At 42.2% G+C, this 6,342-nt stretch overlaps 1 pseudogene; it reads right to left on the bottom strand.

Moving 5' to 3' along the window:
• Positions 1 to 2,757: 2,757 nt before the first annotated feature.
• Positions 2,758 to 5,983, bottom strand: LOC139028172 (leukocyte cell-derived chemotaxin-2-like; annotated as a pseudogene).
• Between the last annotated feature and the right edge of the window lie 359 nt (positions 5,984 to 6,342).

Raw genomic sequence — 6,342 nt, 5'->3', positions numbered from 1 at the left:
TGGCTGTTCTGGGGCCAACACGCTGTTCACTCCTCCAAAGGAATTTTTTATGGTGTTGAATCTGGAGGACTGGCTCGGCCCACTCATGGACCGTTGAATGCTTAACTTAGAAGCCACCAACTATCGTTTGCCCGGGCGGTTGTCGTTGTAGGATCATTTCCTGCTGAAAGACCCACCACGTCATCATCTTCAAATGACCTATGCTGATCCAGGCACGACTTCAACATCATCAAGGCGACACAACAGTGGTAGGCCTGATCATCGACAATGACGAGACAGCCTATAGTGAGGAGGTCAGAATAACAACCTATCCCCCAAAGTAACCAAGACTAAGGAGATGATTGTGGACTACAGGAAAAGGAGGACCGAGCACGCCCCCATTCTCATCGACAGGGCTGTAGTGGAGCAGGTTGAGAGAATCAAGTTCCTTGGTGTCCACATCGCCAACAAACTAGAATGGTCCAAACACACCAAGACAGTCGTGAAGAGGGCATGACAAAGCCTATTCCTTCTCAGGAAACTAAAAATATTTGGCATGGGTCCTGAGATCCTCAAAAGGCTCTACAGCTGCAACATCAAGAGCATCCTGACTGGTTGCATCCCTGCCTGGTACGGCAATTGCTCGGCCTCCGACCGCAAGGCACTACAGAGGGTAGTGCGTACGGCCCAGTACATCACTAGGACTAAGCTGCCTGCCATCCAGGACCTCTACACCAGGCGGTCAGAGGAAGGCCCTAAAAATTGTCAAAGACCCCATCCACCCCAGTCACAGACTGTTCTCTCTACTACCGCATGGCAAGCGGTACCAGAGTGCCAAGTTGAGGACAAAAAGTCTTATTTTTGCTGCTGCTACTCTCTGTTTATCATATATGCATAGTCACTTTAACTATACATTCATGTACATACTACCTCAATTTGCCTGACCAACCAGTGCTCCCGCACAATGGCTAACCGGGCTATCTGCATTGTGTCCCGCCACCCACCACCCGCCAACCCCTCTTTTACGCTACTGCTACTCTCTGTTTATCATATATCATATATATACAGTGGGGCAAAAAAGTATTTAGTCAGCCACCAATTGTGCAAGTTCTCCCACTTAAAAAGATGAGAGAGGCCTGTAATTTTCATCATAGGTACACTTCAACTATGACAGACAAAATGAGAAAAAAAAATTATTCTGACCTCCTCACTATAGGCTGTCTCGTCATTGTCGATGATCAGGCCTACCACTGTTGTGTCGCCTTGATGATGTTGAAGTCGTGCCTGGCCATTCCCAGTGGGTCAGAAGTTTACATACACTCAATTCGTATTTGGTAGCGTTCCTTTAAATTGTTTAACTTGGGTCAAACGTTTCGGGTAGCCTTCCACAAGCTTCCCACAATAAGTTGGGTGAATTTTGGCCCATTCCTCCTGACAGAGCTGGTGTAACTGAGTCAGGTTTGTAGGCCTCCTTGCTCGCACATGCTTTTTCAGTTCTGCCCACAAATTTTCTACAGGATTGAGGTCAGGGCTTTGTGATGGCCACTCCAATACCTTGACTTTGTTGTCCTTAAGACATTTTTCCACAACTTTGGAAGTATGCTTGGGGTCATTGTTCATTTAGAAGACCCATTTGCGACCAAGCTTTAACTTCATGACTGATGTCTTGAGATGTTGCTTCAATATATCCACATMATTTTCCTGCCTCATGATTCCATCTATTTTGTTAAGTGCGCCAGTCCCTCCTGCAGCAAAGCACCCCCCAAAACATGATACTGCCACCCCCGAGCTTCACGGTTGGGATGGTGTTCTTCAGCGTGCAAGCCTCCCACCTTTTCCTCCAAACATAACGATGGTCATTATGGCCAAACAGTTATATTTTTGTTTCATCAGACCAGTGGAGATTTTTCCAAAAAGTAAGATCTTTGTCCCCATGTGCAGTTGCAAACCGTAGTCTGGCTTTTTTATGGCAGTTTCAGGTTATGTTGACTTTCAGGTTATGTTGATATAGGACTTGTTATAGGACTTGTTTTACTGTGGATACAGCATCTTCACAAGGTCCTTTGTTGTTGTTCTGGGATTGATTTGCATTTTTCGCACCAAAGTACGTTCATCTCTAGGAGACAGAATGCGTCTCCTTCCTGAGCTGTATGACGGCTGCATGGTCCCATGGTGTTTATTCTTGTGTACTATTGTTTGTACACATGAACGTGGTACGTTCAGGCGTTTGGAAATTGCTCCCAAGGATGAACCAGACTTATGGAGGTCTACAATTTTTTTCTGATTTCTTTTGATTTTCCCATGATGTCAAGCAAAGAGGCACTGAGTTTGAAGGTAGGTTTGAAATACACTGAGTTTGAAATACATCCACAGGTACACCTCCAATTGACTCAAATGATGTCAATTAGCCCAGAAGCTTCTAAAGCCAAGACATAATTTTCTGGAATTATCCAAGCTGTTTTAAGGGCAATGTCAGCTTAGCGTATGTAAACTTCTGACCCACTGGAATTGTGATACAGTGAATTATAAGTGAAATAATCTGTCTGTCTAAACAATTGTTGGAAAAATTACTTGTGTCATGCACAAAGTAGATGTCCTAACCGACTTGCCAAAACTCTAGTTTGTTAACAAGAAATGTGTGTAGTGGTTGAAAAAATGAGTTTTAATGACTCCAACTGTATGTACACTTTTTTATTGGGTAAAGTAGCATAATATACATGAATGTACATTTCATAGTTGCATCAGTGTTTCATCCAGTTTTTACAATTACTACCCCCCCTCATCTATCTGACATACTTGGTGGGGTTGGACCTGTTGCACATCTGAAGGTGGACATGAGAAGTGATCAAGCAATAGACAAGTTACATGGGAACCGTTGTCCCCAGCCGCTGGCCCTTCCTCTCTATGCCACTGTACTTTACTGGCTTCACATACCACAGCTTAAAGCACAGACTTCGGGAAAAAAGGAGAACATGATATTAACCAATGTTACACTTAACTGAACACCAGGTTTTCACGGCTCTGGACCCTGGGCACCCACTCTGTATACAGTTTCCTTTTGACCAATAGCTTCCATTAACCCTCAAGATGCTAACATACAGTTAACTGCCAAAATGATGGAAACACTTGAGGTAGTGAAGGATACAAAGTATATTGAAAGCAGGTGCTTCCGCACAAGTGTGGATCCTGAGTTAATTAAGTAATTAACATGTCATCAGGCTCAGGGTCATGTATAAGAATTCTGGGCAGGCCGTGACAATGGTTTGATGAACATGAAAACGATGTAAACCATTATATATGTATGCCATGGCCGTCTCAGTCACCAGATCTCAACCCAACTGAACACTTATGGGAGATTCTAGAGCGGCGCCTGAGACAGCGTTTACCACCACCATCAACAAAACACCAAATCATGGAATGTCTCGTGGAAGATTGGTGTTGCAACCTCCAATAGAGTTCCAGACACTTGTAGAATCTATACCAAGGTGCATTGAAGCTGTTCTGGCTCGTGGTGGCCCAACACTGACACTTTATGTTGGTGTTTCCTTTATTTTGGCAGGTACCTGTATTTTGGATCATTTTGACCCCAAGATAGAACTATTGTTAAAAAAATTCACTTGTAGTAAAAGTCTAGACATATCTGTTATTTAGACACTTAAATGTCTATTGAAACACGAATAGCTTGTGTGCTTCCTCAATGGGTGCTAATAATGATATTGTCCAAAGTACAATATGGTAGATTAGATATAATATGCAATTCGTTTTCCATGCAATTTGTTTTCCAAGTAAATCCTTTTAGACAGGAACCCCATTGTTAATGTCCCTCTTTCTAGGGGCGGAGTATGGCATAGATCTGCCGTTGAATTTCACGTTGATTGGCGCATAGACTGATGCCCCGGGCCATCCGATCATGCTACGTCAACCCCCATGTGTTTGCAACAGCCAGCTCTGGACACAGACATGAGAAAATGTAAATTATTAGAGATTCACTTCATTTTAATGTAATTTTAGACTTTGCATGTTGTGTATTGCAGTAAGTAATTTGCGTTTTATTTTACAGCCACCGATAAGCTTTATCTATAATTTCTCTTCATAATTTCTCTTCATATGACAAGGATTGAAAATAATTTGCCAATAGATTGTCAAATTGATTCATGATGATGACTGCTAGCTTGTGTTAGGGTTGCGTCAATTCAATCTGGTATAAGGACAAATATGACAATGAGTCACTAATTGTATGCTATGTACTTTTTATTAACTAAGTAATAAATGGCAAATGCAATTTCCGTATATACGGGTTCACTGTAACATCACGCAGGATGAAAACAGAGAAGACACTTGTTACTGACAAAGATATTATAATATATACTCATGACAGAGATAGTTCCCACTTCCGAGCCGGCCTGTCAGAGTAGRGACTGGGCGTGGTTTAGACTTACCCAGCCTATCGTTGATGTTGGCGCCTTAAGCCAGYCCTGGCCCCTTAGCGCATGTGATGTCCCGACGCTGTTGCTGTGTAGATTACGCTCCTTCACCCCAAAGACTGAGGTCAGACAGCTCTGCAATATTGTCTGAGCTATTCGCACCTGTATACAATGGCCACTGTTCTCGCTCAAGGCTAACCACAGCTTCCCAGCACTCTTATCTGGCTAACTGTTACTTCCAGCACACACACACACAGACACCCAGGCTCCCAGGCCAACAGTTTGTCAATATCCAATCACATTTAATACAGTTGCTAATCACGTTTGTTATAGTATTCAATCACATGTAATACAGTTGCTAATCACGTTTGTTATAGTATTGGGTTATAGTGCATAACTCAGAACCTCACAGATGTTCTTCGTGTGTATAGTTGATCTGTTATTGTCTATTGTACACCACAGTCAGCAGTCCCCTGATTCACCCCCCTCCTGTGTCTCTCTAAGATTAGCACAGTCTCGGTCACACAGTACAGCGCCCACAGCGCCCTTTTTAACACACACACATTTCAGACTCAGATACATTTGTTGCAATTTCAGGCTGTGGCCTCGTGGTTAGACAGAGCACTGGTAAGAGTAGAGACTAATGGAAAATGCAGGTTCACATGAGTCAGTAATTCAAACTTTAATGCATAAGAAGCCCTACTAGCTTATAGTTAGTTAAGCATGTCAAAAAACCTTATAAAAACCCCACACTTGCTAGCTAAGATTTTGAAGGTATGATGTTGACATGATCAGTCCAATCAAAGCAATAATAGATACAATCTGATTTGATGTCATTTTATCTGTGGCCAATTACCTTGAGCCTTCTTGAATGGGTACTTCTAATGTAACTATATGGCAGCACCCAGGGGGCTTGAATTTTCTAGCTCTACCTGGAGACATAGTGTACCCATGAGTGACAGAACACTGAGCCAATCACGGCGCAACTAGAGAACATTACCAACCCCTATGCTCCATATATTCTGCTGGCTGCTTCACCACCACAGAAAGCACTGAGCTAGGCTGAAACACCTGCATTTTGAAGCAGCCTTACTCAAGAAAACAAAAAAGAAACCATGTGGCTTTGTTATATATATTTTTTTACATTGTTTACAAACTGATATGTGACACGTATTAATGCCAAAATAAAATGCAAAATAGGCATCACCTGCTAAACAGGTGRGCCTCAAAACAAGTGGGGGCCTGCCCTGAATGACAGGTCGCCACTGGTGATATAATTATTACCCAATAATTACTTCTCTCTCACCCACCCACAGGCATGTGCGTGCACAGATGCATAAACACACATATTACACACGAGTTGCTTTACCGTCGGGCTCCATAGTGTCCTTGGCCAAATCTGTCCGATCCTTTTATCCTGTTGTATTGGTTGGAGGAGCACAGCTGGCCAAATCTTTGTGACACAGATTCTGCCAGGATGGCTTGAGGAGGAGATGGTGACATACAGCTAATAGACATGAAATCAAAAAAGAATAAGAGTCTATCATTAATCTGAGTTATGAGAGGAAAAAGTTGCTTAACTTTCGTAACAACCGTTCTTTTAACCTTCTTAACAATATCAGTAAAATTGTGTATTTTTTTCATACCCAGAAAGACCAGAGTGGACAGGGTGACTGCTTTTTTCATGATGATGGCTAAGGTGAAAATCTCACTATTAACAGAAACTTAAAGTTCAGCTTCACCCTGGTGCTTTATATATATATATATATATATATATATATATATATATATATATATATATATATAGCCTACTAATTATCGGCTCCCACAACCATACTTCCCCAGACAACACACACCCACAGGATTCTTACATTATTACATTTTATTTAGTCATTTAGCAGATGCTCTCATCCAAAGCGACTTAGGGGTAGGGTTGTAG

Source organism: Salvelinus sp. IW2-2015, linkage group LG8 (genome assembly GCF_002910315.2).
Source record: "Salvelinus sp. IW2-2015 linkage group LG8, ASM291031v2, whole genome shotgun sequence".
NCBI lineage: Eukaryota > Metazoa > Chordata > Actinopteri > Salmoniformes > Salmonidae > Salvelinus > Salvelinus sp. IW2-2015.
Note: the sequence above shows the minus strand (reverse complement) of the source record. Positions and strands in the feature narration are given on the sequence as shown.